Here is a 19,664-nt window from a genome sequence, read left to right as displayed (position 1 = left end):
TGTTTAGTTGTAAAAACTCATCAGGTTGTAATCTTATGATATATGTACTTTATTGTATGTATGTTATCCTTATTTAAAAGTTCCAAAAATAAAATGGAATAAAAATTTCAGAGAATGGGACACCTGGGTGTCTCAGTGGTTAAGTGTCTGCCTTCCGTTCAGGTCATGATCCCAGGGTCCTGGGATCAAGCCCCATGTCAGGCTCCCTGCTCTGTAGGAAGACTGCTTCTCCCTCTCCCACTCTCTCTGCTTGTGTTCCCTCTCTCTGTCAAATAAATAAGTTAAATCTTTAAAAAATTTTTCAGAGAATTACCTGAGAAGTAGAAGATTAAAAAAAAAAAAAAAAGCTAAGAGGTGGCATTGTGATAAAAGAAATAGGATATTAGATTAAAGTGAGAGAATGTCAGTACACTCAATATAAACATAAGATCTTAAAGATTAAAGCAAAATTGTAAATCACAGGGACACCTGGGTGGCTCAGTTGGTTAAAGCCTCTGCCTTCAGCTGGGGTCATGATCCCAGGGTCCTGGGATGGAGCCCTACATGGGACTCTTTGCTCAGCAGGGAGTCTGCTCCCCAACCCCCCGCCTGCCTCTCTGTCTGCTTATGATCTCTCTCTCTCTCTGTCAAATAAATATATATTTTTTAAAAAGTGTAGATCACATACACAAGACATAAAGGAATAATAATATTGGACCTTTCAACAGTAATATCAACATTTTCAGAAGACAAAAGATAAATGCCTTGAAAATTACAAGGGGGAATAATGTCCATCCCAGAATTTTATATCCAACTGAACTTACTGTTGTCTAGGTAAAAAAAAAAAAAAAAAAAAAGGGTTCAAACATGCAAACTCTCAAAAATGGTGCTGTGGTGCACAGTACATTTTTAGAACATTGCTAGAAACTATGCTTTCCTGAACCAAAGAAACAAATCAAGGAAAATGAAGAAAATGGGAACCAGGAAATAGGAGATTGTAGCTGGGAGTGAGGCAAAGGGAATCCCAGGATGAAGACCAGACAAGAATGAGGTGGCAGGTCTGGACCACAACCAACCCAAATTGCATGAGGAGGACAAGAGGGCTCCAGATGGAGGTCTTTGGGGAAAATGATGAACCAGAAGCATTATCTGCCAGGATATAAAAATGATTTTCAGGATTGTTGAAAGGGATGTGAGCACTTAATGAGAAAATCAGTGAAATACATGCGTTATTACCTCCATGAAAAAGACAACACACAGTAAATGACAGATGACTGTAATTTCGAAGGCTCAGTAGTAGATAATGTTTTTGTGGTTGAAATAAAAGACACACTGCATGGTTTTAAGGAGATTGAATTTTGGGAAAGATGGCTAAGACTTCACCTATGAAAGATGCAGTCTATACTTACTTTTGCTCAGGATATTTCGAAGCAGATGACAAAGCGATAATTAAACTGTGGAAATGGTTGGCTGGGACCAGTTTTGGGTGTAGGGTTAGGGAGGGCAGCTAGCTTTTGCTTTATGCCTATTAACAATATTTCAATTTTAAGCATAAACAAGACTTGCTTTGATAAAAATAATTTATTTACAGGTAGTAACCATAAATCAATAAAAAATAAATGAAATAGACGATGTCAGGTTTCAGCAAGGTTATGTGGATAAGTTCTAATATTAAACTCTCCAACTTCCAATGGAGAGCTGACTAAAGAAAATCAAGTATTTTGGGGGCTCCTAGAACTAACCCACACATAGTCTGCCTTAGAGAGGAGTGAGGGAAAGATGCAAAAAGGATATCGATTCTGTTGTCTTCTGGTCACATCTTGTCCGGAGATCCTCATGTCCTCCTTCCTATTTGTCAAGCTGAACTTAGATACAATATCAAAGGGGCCAGTATCATAAGGGTCTGGATAACTTACTGTCTGAGGAACAGGTGTGGAAGATGGAGATGTTTGGTTTGGAGGAGACACATGAGAAACTGTCCTACATAATTTTCATGGTGCCAGAAAAAGTGGATAAAATTTCAAGAAAGCAGATACGAAACAATTCAACTTGAAACCCCAAACAGGAAAGTACACTGTCCCATGAAAAAGTTCGCTTGCCAGCACTTCCACAATGCCCCCCTCCAAAACGTGCTGAAAGTTGAACCCTCACTTCCTTCCCAAGCCGTATCCCCACCAAACAACACCTGCGGGACGGGTCACAAACCTGGCGGTCATTTATGACCCCCCACATGCAATTTGTCAGAACACTTTGAGAACCCCTCCTTCTAAACATTTCCAGACTATGACCTCTTCTGACCATCTTGCTGTTCCCACCCTGGTCTCACCACTGTGATCTGTCACCTGGATCATGACCAAGGTCCCCCTACAGATTTCCCTGTATCTGCTCAGGAGCTCAAAAGGTCTATTCTCAATGCAACAGCCATTGAGGCCCTTTCAAAATATAAGCCAAATAGTATTCCATATTCATCTCCAAGATGAATTTGGGTTTGCCTCTGCTAACTAAATAAACATAAAACTTGGAGTTTATTTCAGTTCTAAACTCACCGTTATTAAAATACAGATGGTGAGTAAGGATGGCGGAATGGCTCTGAGACCTCCTCTGATTTAAAGGCTTTGCTTTTATTCTGCTTGGATGTACCTTCTTCAAAATGCCAGCCAGGTCCTTAAATCCTGTTCTTGAAGACGCTAGGCTTCTTAAATCTGTACTCTGCCCAGGTAGCCCCTATTCAAATAGCTCCAATTTGGTTTTCCTTCTAAATCTCGTGTTTATAACCTTGCCTGTGATTAACAGTAAACCTATATTATAATTTCACCCCCTTCCTAGCGCGTAGGGAAGTTGTTCAGCAGAGAGAAGCAAGAAGAGCTTACAGAAAGAGTTGCTTCTACTGCTTACTGTTTGAGCATCACAGAACGCTCTGAGATGGCTTGGATGTGATCAGAAAAAAAAATAAAAGAGGGGCGCCTGGGTGGCTCAGTGGGTTGGGCCGCTGCCTTCGGCTCGGGTCGTGATCTCGGGGTCCTGGGATCGAGTCCCACATCGGGCTCTCTGCTCAGCGGGGAGCCTGCTTCCCTCTCTCTCTCTCTGCCTGCCTCTCTGTCTACTGTGATCTCTCTCTGTCGGATAAATAAATAAAATCTTTAAAAAAAAAAAAAAATAAAAAAAAAAATAAAAGAGTGAATGTAAGAAATCTATGATCCTTCCAATTGGTCAGAAGATGTCATACGTACTAATGGAGAACAAGAACGTAAGTGGTCTTGAAGAAGGGATGATGCCAATAACAGGGGAATTCCCTAATTTAAGCAACTGTTTCTTATCGCCCCAGACTTCTGACACCCCAGCTGGAGTTAATATCTCCTGGTTTGCAAAGCCTTTTCTCATCAGGGTTCAAAGACATCTATGAGCTTTCAGTCAGTTGTTAAAAGAAGGCAATGTGGTGATTTGTCATGAGAATAATGTTCTTATGGGGGACATTACCCCAAAACACATCCATACCAGTTCCCCAGACTCCAGACACATGGAGTTTTGCAGTCAGCAAACATATTACCTGTCTTGGTCTTCTTTAATCTTTTGCTCGGATCCTCATAAGTATTTTGTAACTCTGCCACACACACCATGGGGCAGCTTTCTTCTGATTTCACAATTTCAATTTTGTGACAGAGGTGTATTTCCATGTCATTAATAATCTTGGTTAAGTCTGGATTGTTAGGATTTCTGTAATTTTCTTCTTTGTTCAGTTGTGGACACAGATGTCTTTGACACAAAAAGCCTTTGACCCAAAGATGTCAGAACCACACAGAACTGTCCTTTTTTTTTTTAATTGATTTTTTCATTGTGTTTGTTAGTTTTGTTTTCCAATTTATCTGGTGTTTATCAAAAGGCACCAGTAATTAAAATAAGTTCCCCAGATGAAATCCTCAATGATGAACCCTCCAAAATGGGAAGCTTTCAATATCAGTAAGTCTCCATTCCACAGAATGGATTACTATTGTGCAAGCGAACCAAAGGGGACATAACTGGGAAGACATGATTTAACTTTATCAAAATCTATCCTGGAATGTTGTCCTTGAAGATCTCAAAGAGCCAATTCCCATGACATCCTGGACTTCTTAGGTTACATAAACTTTTCATAAGATCTAACAAGCTAAATTGATCTGTTTTAATTTGTCATTCTTAGCCGTGGGTACAAGCAGTAAATATGTGTGTAATTGAGGGCTAAGGAGCTCTTCACACCCCTAAGTGTGCTTTGAGTCCTGTAGGTGTCCCCTGTCAAGAGAATGTTGATTTTGGAGACTGATATGGGTTGAACCATGGGGTCAAGGTAGGGAGATTTAACCCTGAGAAGTAGGTTAGAAGAGAAACAAGAAAAAGATTATTGAAGAAACAAGAAACAGATTATTGTAACTTCTCCTCCCCCTCTTTCAAACCCCTTTCTGTTTGCTTTCTCTTTTATATGTGCTGTTTTTGTCTTAATGTAGGCAAACATGCTTGCCCTCTTCTTGAGAAAGAAAATGCTACTTTTCATACTGGGACTGCCTGGAATCTGCATTCTTTTGATCTTACAGCCCGATTTCTCCAGCTTATTTACTCGAATCATCTCTATCTCCTTTTCATATGTTCAAACTGTAGTTTGACACCGAGGTTTTCACTCCTTTTATCAAAATGGCGGTGGATAAGGTTGTCAATGGCATCCTGACCATCAGACCCAGAGTCATTTTCTCACATCTCTGTGATTATGTCGGTAGTTGTAGGTCATTTCTCCTCAAATTTCCCACACCCCCCCCCAGGGGTGGGTTTGTTTTTTTGGTTTTTTTGGGTTTTTTTCCTAACAACACAGTGTTTTTTCTCGCATCTCTGTGATTATGTCAGTAGTTGTAGGTCATTTCTCCTCAAATTCCACCCCCCCAGGGGTGTCCCCCCTCCAACAACACAGTGTTTTATGTCATTGTGACCTGGCCATAACTATCATTTTGCTCTTTTTATCTCCTTCCAAATTCTTTGCCTGCCCCCGCCCTGTCCTGCCATTAGGTCTATTGGTATATATTGACAAATACAAATAGTATATATTTAAGGTACACAGTGTGGCAATTCAATATATGTACACACTATGAGGTTATTGCCACAATCAAGCTAATTAACAAATTTATCACCTCACAAAGTTAGTGTGTGAGGGTGTGTGTGTGTGTGTGTGTGGTGAGAACAAGTAAATGCACTCTTGACCAAATGTAAGTTTACTCTACAACATTATTAGCCGCCATGCTGTACAGGAGATCTCCAGGGCATAGTCATCTCATAACTGAAAGTCTGTATCCTTTGACTAACATCTCTACCTTTCCCCACCCCTAGTCCCAGGCAACCACTGTTCTACTTTCTCCTTCTCTGAGTGGTGACTTTTTTAGATTCCGTGTGTAAGTGGGCTCATTGTAGCATTTCTCTTTCTATGTCTGGCTTACTTCACATGGTGTAATATCCCCCAGTTTTGTCCCTATTGTCACAAATGGAAGGATTTCCTCCTTTTGATGGCTGAATAATATTCCATTGTATTTCACATTTTCTTTGTCTATTCATCCATCAACAGACACTTAGATTATTTCTTTTCTTTTTTTTTTTTTAAGATTTTATTTATTTATTTGACAGAGAGAGAGAGCACAAGTAGGCAGAGCAGCAGACAGAGGGAGAGGGAGAAGCAGGCTCCCCACTCAGCAGGGAGCCCGATACGGGACTCTATCCTAGGACCCTGGGATCATGACCTGAGTCAAAGGCAGACGCTCAACTGACTTAACCACCCTGGTGCCCTGAGGTTATTTCCATATTTTGTCCAGTGTGAATATCCTCCTTCCAAATTCCAAAGTTGAGACCGGCCCTCTTATTTCTCTACTGAATCTGAATTTATCTGGAGAGATCCATAATTCTCAGGACATCAACAGTCCTTTATTTGGGTAATGTTGAATATATTTTCACATACACAGTGGGAATGAGGGATTCTTTGATTTCTTACTTTTACCCATCACTCCACTCTGAGTTAATCGCCAAGTTTTTATTTTTCCTATATATTATTTCTCAAAGCTGCTTTTTGTTATTGCTTACTGCTTAGTCTGTGTTATCATATCATAGAGCAATAAAACATCTGCTGTAACTTTTATGCTTCTCTTTATGCTGACATATTGATTACATCAAAGTCATTATGGATTTCTATAGTTAATGAAATTTCTTCTCATCTAAACAGATTTCCTTATTATGCAATAGAAATCACTTAGTTGCTGTTCAGTAAACAATTATTTATTGAGTATATACAAAATGTCCTTCCTGAGTAAGACAGTTACTCATATATAGTAATTACAACCTTGAGTTTGGATATAAAAACTAAGACATGCTGCCTTAGCATGTAAATACAAATGTCTAATGACTCATTTTGGCACTTATTATTGGTGTTAACTATTACAACAATAAACCTTTCTGATGGTTTCATACTGGTTATGATCCAGCATTTCATGGGAACAATTTTAAGAGACTGCTTCCAGGAACAGCATGAGGAAGAAACTATGGATTTATGAAGTTTTCTGGTTAGACGAGCTTTGTCCAGTCATCATCTTCTAACTAATCCTTCCTGTATAAATAAATAATATTAGTTTCAAGTAGAAAGAAATGCACCTCTCGCTCTCTCTTTTTTTTCTTGCCATAGACAGCAATTGCTTATGCCTTTTATACTGGTAAAAAGAGACATCCACATTACATCCAGGAGCTCAAAGGAGCCTGTAGAGTTTTCAATAAACCCTTCAATCATTAACTCCAACGTAAAATCTATTTGTTCCAGCTGTGCAAAATTACAACTCTCTAGTTACAAAATAATATACCAGAAATTTGTTTTCACCCACAAAAAAAAGAAATGGACCAGCAAATTCGACATTCTGCAAAAATGCTCTTTTAATGTGGAATCCATAAAAAATTGCATGTATCTAATGAATTTCCTGAATGGCAGTTGAATGTATGAAGAAGCATTTAAGTGGAAGAATAAATGCTGTATTCTGGATTGGTTTGGAAAAAGAGCTAATTTATAGCAAAACTAACATGTACCCTTATGCTGGACAATGTTCTAAGTCAGGGTCAGCAAACTGTCTCTGTAAAGGTCCAAATATTAAATATTTTTTATTTTGTGGATTACACGGACTCACTTGGAACTGTAGCTGCCTTTGTAGTAGGCAAGCAGCCGTGTTTAATGTGTAAACACACGGATATGGCTGTGCCAATAAACTTTACTTACAAGAATAGATAGCAGACGGTTGGATTTGAACCGTGGGTTATATATATTTGCTGTTCTCTGCTCTAAGTGGTTTACTTCTACAATTTTGTTGGATTTAACTGCCTTCAACACCTGCCTGAGGTAGGAACTATTTACTTATTCACAAATTGTATTTTTTTGTGACTACACGTGGTACAACATTTGAGAAACACAGAATCGTACAAGTCAGGTGGAATTTGATTAGGTAGGTGTTACTTATTATTCTTAGTTCACACATGAAGAAACGGGGGCTCTGAGAGATTAGGTCATTTACCCACATTGAATGGCTTGTATGGGATGGAACCAGGATGTGCATTCTGCCTTTAGGAAGAGGTGACAAGGGACAATGCAATATCAGACAAGGGCTTGGGTGTCTAAGACTGTGACTTAACACACAAACAGGATGAGAAGTGAGATGGGAAATACAACAGGATCAGCAAATTTGATAATATGGTGGATATCTAACAGAACAAGAGCAAAGTTGCAGATTCCAATGGCCCACTAATAATACTGTAAAACTTGTATTCTTAATTCCATTTTTATTTTCCATCCATATAGATAAACCAGACCAACCAGAAAATTGTTTTCCAAAGTATTCTTTTTCTTATTTTAGTGTGCAGCTGAATACTCTGACAGAGTGAAAAAGAAAGTATTCACTTTTTCCCCACAACTAATTGGGTCATATTGGTTAGCAAACCCGTTGAGAGCGTGTCCAGGAATAGAATATGATGGAAAATTGAAACATTACCTGCTAGAAAGCCACTCGGGGCAAGTCTTTTAATCCCTTCAGAACCCATAAATAAAATGAAGGAGCTTGAGAGGAATCATCCTTGAGATCCTGTTAAGCTTAAAATTTTTCTGATTATAAATCTGGAAGACATTCAACTCAGATTTACCTCGCATTTCAAATAATTATTGAAATATTTCAGATAACAGCCTTTTTAATGTTACCTGAACAATGGCATCATTTAAAATGTAAAATTATGTGGTCATTGAGCCTGAAGAAGAATATAATTAGGGGCGCCTGGGTGGCTCAGTGGGTTAAAGCCTCTGCCTTCGGCTCGGGTCATGATCCCAGGGTCCTGCGATCGAGCCCCGCATCGGGCTCTCTGCTCCGCGGGGAGCCTGCTTCCTCCTCTCTCTCTGCCCGCCTCTCTGCCTGCTTGTGATCTGTCTGTCAAATAAATAAATAAAATCTATTAAAAAAAAGAATATAATTATAAAAAGAATATTATTATATTATGCCCCCCAACTGCTCAGTGCATTGATGATTTTTTCCTTCTAGTTCTTCTGTGTTATAATATGTGTATTTCCTATGGATCTGATCTCCAGTTCAGAAATCCTGTCATCTTCTCTGACCACTCATTAGCCTATCTTTTGTGTTCTGCATCTCATGTGTCTTATTCTTTTGTTTTAGAATGCTGCTCTAACTTAATTTATAGGTTCAAATTTTCCGTGGAAATTCTCCATTTTTTTCCTCTTGCTTTTCTCCATTCTCTTCAGCAGATTAATCACAGGTACCTTAAAGTCCCTTTTCTTGGTCTTTGATGTTGGCCATATGCTCCTTTGCACAAACCTAAGGATTTCCAGCTATATGTTGTTCATTTATTATCAAAAGTGGAGGCATTCCCCGTAGATGGGGAAACCCATCACTTTCACCCAATGAGAGGCTGAGTGTAGCAAGGCTGATTGCAATCCCTCTCCCTGGTTCACCTTTACTCCCTAAGACATGGCCCCTTGGGGTTTTTAACTAAGAGTTTGGGGGGGGGAGTTTTCCTTGTACCTTCAATGCTAAGAAATGGTAAGGATTTTTACTGTGTTTTTGGAATTTTTGGGTTTCGTTCATTAGCCTCCTGCCTCGGGCAGCTTCAGAGTGTGAGCAGTGTCTTGAGGGAAAGACCAATTCTGAGTTTTAGGCCCCGGAAGGGTCTTGTTTTTTCACTCTAGTCCCACAAAATCACGAACAGTTTTGCCAACTTCTTATTCCTCAAGTGAGGTCTGCCTGGGCCACCCCAGGACTCTCAACTCTTACCTGTTCTGAATGTCAAATGCAGCTTGCCAGAGGCAGACGCAGACCCTCAGTCATCTCTGGAAAGCGTTATTCCCTCTGAAATTTTAGTCCCAGTCTTCCTCATTGCTTCTCCTGTTCTCTGATTCTTTTAGAAATATGACTTTTGCCATTTACTCAGTTGTTCTTATTTTATTCACTGGGAGTGTTGACCCTCTTAGAAACAAACAGAAGTCCATTTTTTGTTTGCTTGGTTTTGTTTGTATTTCTTAGTTTGATGAAGGTTACCTACAAAAGTCTGTGAGCATACATCATGCTGACTGCCACGTTTTTGGAAATTCACCTCCTGAGATAAAAAACCAGACAAGGATGTCCTTTTCCACCACATCTGTTCAATATTATTTTTAAAGTCTTTGAAAGCCCAGTAAAGCAATGTATGTACGTGTGAATGTGTGTGTGTGTCTGTGTGTGTGTGCGTGCCCGTGTATGTATATACATTAACACATAAGAACTGGAGAGCAACAATAAATCCTTATTTGCAGGAGACAGGAAGTTCAAACTAACCTGCAGGTGAATTATTCAGATTAACACATGAATCTAGAAACTTCTGGGAACCAAAATTCAACATAAACCAACTGTATTCCCATACAGTACCAATAGTTAAAAAATGAAATACCAAAAAAAAAAAAAAAACCAATGTTTATAATAGATTAAAAACCATCAAAGAACTTCAGAGGCACCTGGGTGACATAGTTAGTTAGGGGGAAGTTAGTTAGTTTTGTTAGTTAGTTAGTTAAGGGAAAGTTAGTTTTGGCTCAGGTCGTGATCTCAGGGTCCTGAGGTCGAGCCCCGCTTTGGGCTTCAAGCTCAGCCAGTATGGAGCCTACTTGAGGCTCTCTCTCTGTCTCCCTCTACCCCTTGCCACTGGGTTCTCACTCTCTTTCTAAAATAAATAAATAAATCTTTTAAAAAATCATCAAAGAACTTGAAAAACTCTCCTGACAGTTGCGAAAGAGCTCTACACAGAAAACTCCAAGCCTCAGAGAAATTACAGGAGACCCAAAGAAATAAAAGGATGATGTATTCCTATATTGGGAACTTAAGTATTGTAAGGTGTATTTTACTTCTCAGTGACCTATAGATTTAATACAATCCCAGTCATAGTCCTGGCAGGGTTTTATTTGCATGTCTGTATAGAAACTGACAAGCTGTTCCAAAAACTCATGAAGAAATTCAATGGGCCAAGAACTTTGTAGAACAGAGTTGAATAACTCATTTCATAAGATACCAAGACATATAAAGAGTTAATACAGTGTAGTATTAGTACAAGGAAAGGAAAAGTAGACCAGTGGAACAGAATGGAGAATCCAAAGACATACCCACAAATGGCCAACTGATTTGCAGCAAGGTGCCTACTAAGTAGTGGGGGGGGGGGCGGCAAAATGATCTTTCCAATAAACCGCACTGGATCAACTTATGTCCTAATTCACATAGAACAATGAACACTGAGTCCTCTACATCTTGCAGTTCCAAAAAAGCTTCAAAAATACTTCTAGAGGATAGCATTGATTATCTTTATAATCTCGGAGTTGTGCAAATATTTCATAAATAAGCTAGGAAAAGCACCAACCATAAAGGAAAAGATTGTGAAATTAAACTCTATTAAAATTAAATTCTTCTGAGGGTACCTGGGTGGCTCAGATGGTTAAGTGTCTGCCTTTGGCTCAGGTCATGATCTCCAGGTCCTGGGATCGAACCCCATGTTGGGCTCCCAGCTCAGCAGGGAGTTTGCTTCTCCCTCTCCCTCTGTCTCTCCCCCTGCTTGACTTCTCTCTGTCTCACTCTCAAGTGAATAAAGTCTTTTAAAAAATTAAGTACTTCTTTTAATAAAAAAATATTAAAAGTAAAACGCAAGCTAGAGATTGAGGAAGTACATATCTAAATGTATAAATAATATATTTTTATTTATATATGTTTAATATATGAATATGTTTAGTATATGAGTAATATAGAAAGACTTCCTACAAATCGTTTCAAAAATAACGACTCAATTTTTTTTTTTTTTTTTAGAAAGAGCTAAGATATTGAGAAAGCACTTTGCAAAAAATGGACGGGACACATAAAAAACGTCAATGAGTACATGAATACTCACGTTATTAGTTATCAGAAAAATAGAAATTAAATTACAGCTCCACCATAATTGGTGAACTAAAACAAAAGCTGACAACACACAATGTTGCTAAGACTGAAGTCCAGCTGTCATTTTCAAGTACTGCTGGTGAGATTGTCAAGCAATAGAGCCATGTGGGAAAATCATTAGATAGCAGTTAATTAATGTGAGCATGTCCCTACTCTAAAGACCAAGCAATTCCATATATGTATGTATATACCATATATGCCACAAAAAAGATGTCTAAAAATATATGCAGCAACATTATTTAAACAGCCCCAAACTAGAAACACACAAATGTTCATCTAGTACGAAATGGATACACTGTTATAAGGAGATGGGGAATTATGAACTAATTCTATACACAGCAACATGAACTAATCTCAGGAACATAAAGCTAAATTAGAGAAACCAGACACCATATATAACTATATATGTATATATGTAACTATATATATGGTGTCTGGTTTCTCTAATTTAGCTTTATGTTCCTGAGAATATATATATATATAACTATATATATGGTTGTGTATATATATATAAATATATATATAATATACACAACCATATATATAGTTATATATATATATATATATATATATATATATGGTTTGATTCCATTTATATAAAGTTCAAAAACGGAACAAACTAATCTCCAAGACTGAAGTCAAAATAATGGTTACTTTCTCTTGGTGAGGGAGGGGACCTGAGGGAGGACGCTGGGGTATTGATAATGGCCATGTTATGTTGATTTTGGTGTTTACACAGTCTGTTCATTTTGCACAATTCACCAAGCTGTGATTTAAAATCTGTGCATTTTATTTTTGTATGTTGTAATTCGATCCTAAGGATTTACTACAAAAGGAGCTAGAAAAAGTGAGTTTTACCTATATATCACAGACTTAGTGTGTAATGAGGTAGAATTCATGGGCTCAGCCCTCATTCTGACATTAAGAGAAGTGACTCAGATTCACCTGACTCAAATCAGCTCAAGAATAGATGCATATAAAAGGAATCACATGAATGATGATAAAAATGTTACCTGACAGAGAGCAACGACATGGTAACTTTCCTTCTCTGTGCCCTTTTCCCATAAATGCAGCCTAAAGATGTCAAATAAAAGCCTATTTAGTTTGGAATACATGAAATTAATAGACCTTTAATCAATGGGAAGAGTTAAGAGGATTTGGCAAAATCTTAAAAGGACTGAGTGATTTTCTGAAGCACGTGAGTATGTGTATGTGTGAGAGGCTGAGACATAGCTCAACAGATTTTTCCTGGTGACAAATATTAATCAAAGACAAGTACAAGTGTATGAATATGTAGTTTGAATTATCTGCAATACAGATCTTATGGGGCACAAGAAAGCCAAGTATTCTTAAATGAATGCAGAAGAAATTGATGGCACATGACATTATTAGGACACTTCCTATTCTTTTCTTTTTTTTTTTTTTCCCCCTACAAAATCAGGCAGCTGTGCGAGGTCTCCATCATTCTTTATTCACTGGGGGTCTACTAATGAAAGTCCACTCATTCCAAAATGTCACTTAATGATTTCAGGTTGCTTTTACAATAAGATGTTTTTTTTTTTTCTTAGTCAAGACAAATATCAAATTGATTTTACCATACTTCTTAACACCTGGCTTTAAAAAAAAAACTGGTTTTAAAGTGATAAATAGAACATTCTAGGAGATCCAGTTTTCTGGCACTGCCAATTTCAAAATTTCATCTTAATTAGAAAACAATGAAGTCTCATTCTCTCGTCTCTTTATGCCCAATTAAAAGCTAAGTAATGGGTTTTAAATGAGCCTAATTAGTTGCAAACCTTTTACTGTTCTTACAAAGTCCTTATCCCAATATAGCTAACAAATACATGTTTAATACTTTTCCATTTATCTTTAAGTAAAAAGAACATTTCTTGTCTTTTGGAATGTCGTCCACCCTTCTAGTTTTCGAATAGCATTTATGGGTTCCATGGAAACCCAGGGAAACTCAAAAGGCAAATATAGCTTTGAAGGTAGACTACTTCTTGTTCTTCATAATATACCTTACAGTTTTGTGGCAGATGTGCGATATGTGATGTGAACTCTGCTCTATCAGAAATTCATGAAAATTCAGAAAGAGGCACAAAAAGGAGGAGTTTACAGCTTTCTCATTGTAATAGTATTAGCTAGCATTTATATATCCCTTATGCTGCGTTTCTGTCTTTCTAAACATTCCACACATATTCACATATTTATTCATCACAATTACTGAATGAGAAAGGTATATTCTATAAGTGGAAAAAATGGAGTCATAGCTAAGTAATTTGTCCAAGATGTAGAGCTAGGAATCAGCAAAGTTCGGAATTTGAAACTACGATCAGATTCCAGACATCATCAGATGCAATTACATCATGTGACGAAGCGGAGAAGGTGGGGGGGGGTTGCCTGGGTGACTCAGATGGTTAAACATCTACCTTTGGTTCGGGTCGTGATCTCCAGGTCCTGGGATCAAGCCCCACATTGGGCTCCAAGCTCAGCAGGGAGTCTGCTTCTCCCTCCCCTCTGCCTCTACCCTCTCTCTCTGTCTCTCTCTCAAATGAATAAATAAAATCTTCAAAAAAAAAAAAAAAAATAGAAGTGGAGAAGGGGATTTCCATGCAATGGAAATCAAAGAAAAACAAGAAAAGCTCCGTTTGGATCAGATGAAAATAGATTTTACGCCAAAAACTATACATACCTTACTTAAGGCCATAGATACACACACACGTACATACACACATGCATGTATATATATGCATGTGTGTATGTATGTGTGTATATAGAATATATAAAATTATCCTTCTACAAATCATCGTTGTTCTGGTGAAAATGCCCCCAACCCAATGTCGAGTGGTTTTTGGACTGTGCCTTGACCCTTCCCTCTGCTCTCTACATTTTCTGTGGAAGGACTCAAAGTGGCTGCAGATACTGGGGATCCTCTCAGTTTTTAGTTAATGTGCTGGACACGTGGACAGTGCTGTGGGTGGGGATCTAGGGAGACGAATCCGTTGTTGGTGGGAAGAACTTTCTATTCTTCGGGTGCACCAGCAATCCTTTTTCTCTCAGCCAAGCTTCTGTGATCACTGACAGCCACCCTGCGGAAATCCAGCCACCACCCTCTACCCACAGGAGCTAAGTCGGGGGCGGGGAGTAGGGTAGCCAGTGACCAAGGTGGACGCTTAGCGGACTTTCTCTCTCTCTTTCTTTTCTTTTCTTTTTTTTTTTAAATAAGATTTTATTTATTTATTTGACAGAAAGAGACAGGAAGAGAGGGAACACAAGAAGGGGGAGTGCGAGAGGGAGAAGCAGGATTCCCGCTGAGCAGGGAGCCCCATATGGGTTTCGATCCCAGGACCCTGGGATCATGACCTGAGCTGAAGGAAGACGCTTAACAACTGAGCCACCCAGGTGCCCCATGTACCCTCTTTTGTTACTGGGCCTTCCCCCAGCGTCTTTTCCCTCTCAAGTTCATCCTGTTCTGTGGGTTTCCTTCTCCAAACTTCTTTACCCTGGAGAATTTAGTGTTCCAGACATTCCTCACAAATCTCTCCTTCCTTATTTCAAAATGTGTAGCACATACTCTGTCTGCCATTTGAAACCAAAACAACACCCCTTTCTATATTTAACATATGTTATGCAAATAGAACTCTGTGTAATGAATCACATTATCTCCCTCGGCTACCTTCCTTTTATATCTCAGAACATCTGACTCGCCACTTACATTCCCTTCTCCTTCCCACCCTGCGCTCTTGGAAACGGACTGGTGTTTTCTGCTACTACTAATAACTTCTAAAATATACATGGTAGTTGTCTCGTGACTAAACACGAGAAAAGGCTTTTAGCGCTGAGAATCATGCTAACATATACCTTCGTGACACATATCTTAAACATATTTTCTTGCATTCTCCTTCCTTTGTATACATGTGTCTTAAATACATTACACAGTTTCTGAGGACAGAAACGATGCCTTCTAGGGTTTGTTTTGTTTTGTTTTGTTTGTTTGTTTGCTTACTTTTGCATCGTTTCCTAATTTTTTCCTATGCCTTCTATGCCTTAGACATATCAATCTCTCAGCAAATCTTACCTGCTTTACTGGTAGCTTTTTTTGTCTTGGGAGCCAATAGTATCCCAATGCCTTAGAAACAAAATCCCCCCAAACACATTTTGTTAATAAGTTCCCGTAAAGGAAAAATTACATAAAATACGTGTAAAATGATTAGAGTGGATTCTTGTTTTAATGTCAATGCCAGTTGGGTGAGTTTTATTTTAAACAGTATTTTAGATATTTGTTATCAAGACCTAATTCTGTTCTGGGAAAGTCTGGGCTCTGCCTGTCTCCCTTTGCCATGTGCTTAATCAAATACCAAAAAGCAAATAACATGCCGTGGAAATTATTTTTCTTTTACTTTTACTGTGACAAGTAAATGGAAAGAAAAGACAATTGAAAATAAATATCTGACTATAAATATATATTCCAGTGTTAAGAATTTAGAATATAGATTTATTAGTTACCTCTATGATTTAGAAATTCTGTTCTTCTTCTTCTTATATTACATATATGTGTGTGTATACATATATATATGCATATATATGTAATTTACCTATTTTTGATTTATAATTAGAGATTATAAGATGTGGAGGCTTTAAAACTTTTTTTTTCCTTGAAAAATCACAGACTCGTGTAATCCTAAAAATTTGTCAAAAGTTAGAAGGGTGTTTGGTAGAGGTAATTTAAGATGTAGAATGTTAGGGGTGCCTGGGTGGCTCAGTGGGTTAAGCCTCTGCCTTCGGCTCAGGTCATGATCTCAGGGTCCTGGGATCGAGTCCCGCATCGAGCTCTTTGCTTAGCAGGGAGCCTGCTTCCTCCTCTCTCTCTCTGCCTGCCTCTCTGCCTACTTGTGATTTCTCTCGGTCAAATAAATAAATAAAATCTTTAAAAAAAAAAAAAGACGTAGAATGTTAGGAGACAAGTTTTGTTTTTTTTTAAATCAAATCTGTAAGTTTTACTTGGCATTCTCATAGCCTCGACTTCTGAAATAAAAAGAAAGCAGTAGTATCTTATTGACACTATATCTTATTTCTCATTTATTTCTTGGATAACATGTATATAAAATAGTATGTTGAGCCAGTTATTTTAAGGGGAAAATTTAGCCTTACAAGCCTTACAAAAAGGAATTTGTTCATTGGATTTAGTATGGCAGAGAACTGTATTTGAAGGTAGAGATCAGAAAGGAACATAGTTCAGAGAGAAGCCTGGTTATTCTCACAAAATTCACATCTCTTGGACTAATCCATCATCTTCAAGTAAAAAGTACAGACAATAATAAACAAGAAGGCTTGATAGCCACTCCCAAGTCCAAGTTTCTATTACCTGATTGAAAGGGACTGGGCAGTATTCTTTCTCCAGATTATAAAGGAAGAAAAAATTATTATGATCATGATCTGGATTTTTCAAGGAGGAGCTGGATGAAAAGGAGGCATTAAAAATAGTTTTTCAATTTTTTTAAAATTTAAATTTATCTTGGCATGGAACAAGATAATTTACTACTCTATTGCTATTTATTTTAAGTAACTACATTCAGATTCAGAAAGCATAGGAGGAGAGCCTTGTATTGAAAGTTTTATTAAAAGCAAAAGATTGGGGGTGCCTGGGTGGCTCAGTGGGTTAAGGCCTCTGCCTTCAGCTCGGGTCATGTTCCCAGGGTCCTCTCTCTTTGCCTGTCTATCTGCCTACTTGTGATCTCTGTCTGTCAAATAAATAAATAAAATCTTTAAAAAAAAAAAGCAAAAGATTGTCAAAACATGAGATAAGTTTTTGTTTGTTTGTTTGTTTTTAAGAGAGAGAGAGTGCATGCATGCACGTGTACACAGCAGTGGTGGGTGGGAGGAGTGGCGGGGGGAGGGAGAGAGTGAGAATCTTAAACAGGTTCCGTGCCCAGTGGGGAGCCTGACGCAGAGCTTGATCTCACGACGCCAAGATCATGATCTGAGCTGAAATCAAGAGTCAGAGGCTTAACTGACAGAGCCACTCAGGTTCCCCAAAACAAGAGATTATTTGATTGTAGCATCAAATAGATAATGTTATGGTACAAAATAAATCCATGAATAATGAAAGGAAATAGAGCAAAAACAGTAAGAAGGAATACATCCAATAAGACTTTAGGGATCCTAATTTACAAGGCATTTATTAATTGCTCTATGTTTATTTATTTCACAAATGTTCTCTGAAATTATGTCATCAATACTGGATTATAAAGGTGTATTTGTTTTGCTGTGTCACCAATTATGGCCAACTTTGGTGGCTTGAAGTAACAACTTTCTGTTATTTCACAGTTTCTGTCCGTCAAGAATCCCAGTATGGCTTAGTTGGGTGTCTCTGGGGCAGAATCTCTCATAAAGTTGCAGTCAAGGTACATACTGGTTTGCAGGTCATCTCAAGCCCTGATTAAAGAAGAACCCACTTCCAAGCTCACTCACATGGGCTCCCCACAACATTTCCGTTGGCTTTCCCAGACAGAGCAAAAGAGGGTAAATGCTGAGAAGGAAGCTGCAGTCATTTTATAACTTAATCTTGGAAGCAACATCCCATCACTTTTGTGGTATTCTACATGTAGTCCATCAACCCGATGTGATTCTCCAGGTTCAGGGAGGTGAGGTGACTACAAAAGGACAGGGTCAAGAGGAGTTGGGGATCATTGGACAAAAACGAACAAAACTAGACGGAGTGTAATAAAACGTCATAATGTCAAGTATAAATGAAAATCTGAAAATTTCTTATATAGAGAGAGAGAAAAAAATGATTTAACACCAGAAATTACATTAGAAACAGTGGATGGGGAACACCTGGGTGGCTCAGTAGGTTAAGCGTCTGCCTTGGGCTTGGGTCATGATCCCAGGGTAGTGAGATTGAGTCCCGTGTCAGGCTCCCTGCTCAGCAGAGAGCCTGCTTCTCCCTCTGCCTGTTTTGCCTGCCACTGCCTCTTCTTGTGTGCTCTCTCTCATTGACAAATAAATAAATAAAATCTTAAAAAAAAAAAAAGAAACAGTGGATGAGAAAATGTTTTTAATGCAATTAGGACAAAAAGCTCTACTCATAAGCATCATGGACATATATATATATATATACATATATATATATATATATACATGCTATCTACACACACATAATGCACATAAGTACCTAAAATCCAGATGAACTAATCATTTAGATGTGAGAAAATAAAAATATTTACAACTTTAACAATTAGCCTTTATATAGCTCAAAATGATATTTTATGGTCATTTTTATGGAAGGGAGAGACAAAAAGTGTGCCCAATACTTTAAATATATATTTCCAAACTAGAAATTTGTATTTAGGAGCACTATTTGTCAGTTTGTTTGAGAACCTTTCTGAATTTTAATGTGTTTGAGATCTCAACACCTGATGTTGATATCTCGAATTTTACATAATATTACAAAGGTCATCTAAAATGAAATAATTGGTATGCAAAAGCTGAGAAATATTTCCATCCCTAAAGTTTATGTCAGTACTTATACAGAGATAAAGCCTCCATGTGAAATTTTTCCAAAACCTGTAATTTGATTAAGGATTTCCTAGAATGGAACACTAACAACAAAAAGAAGTGTTTTGTGAGCACCTGTTAAATCCCTTCTAGGTGCTTAGCACTATTACCTCAAGATGCACACTTTTATGGTTGCTGGAGTTAGTGAACATTGGGAATGAGACTTGGCTGTGGAGATTAACACCTGTTTATCTACCCATAGATGGTTCCTTGTACTCATCACTAGTACTGCCCCCTAGAGTAGGCAACAAACTCACTCCTTAGGTCACTGTTTGTTTGGAGTGTCATCGTGGCAATACTAAATTCTCACCATAGGCAGGTGAAACAGAGAGTAAGAGAAAGAGAGAGAGAGAGAGAGAAGAGTTAGAGGGAGAGAAGCAAGGAAAACAAAGGGAGGGAAAGAGAAAGACAGGCCATCTAAATTTGGTAAGGTTTATTGACTCTTCTTTTTCTTGAAATTTTGGCTATATTGTTTCATTCAAATCCCCAGTGACATTCATAGCCAACTTGTCCTCTAGTTGTATTTTAAACTGAGGGGTGCCTCGGTGGCTCATTCAGTTAAGTGTCCAAATCTTGATTTCCGCTCAGGTCATCGTCCCAGGGTCCTGAGGTTGAGCCCCACACTGAGCTCCATGCTCAGCA

The sequence above is a fragment of the Martes martes genome, assembly GCF_963455335.1.
Source record: "Martes martes genome assembly, chromosome: 16".
Taxonomy (NCBI): domain Eukaryota; kingdom Metazoa; phylum Chordata; class Mammalia; order Carnivora; family Mustelidae; genus Martes; species Martes martes.
Note: the sequence above shows the minus strand (reverse complement) of the source record.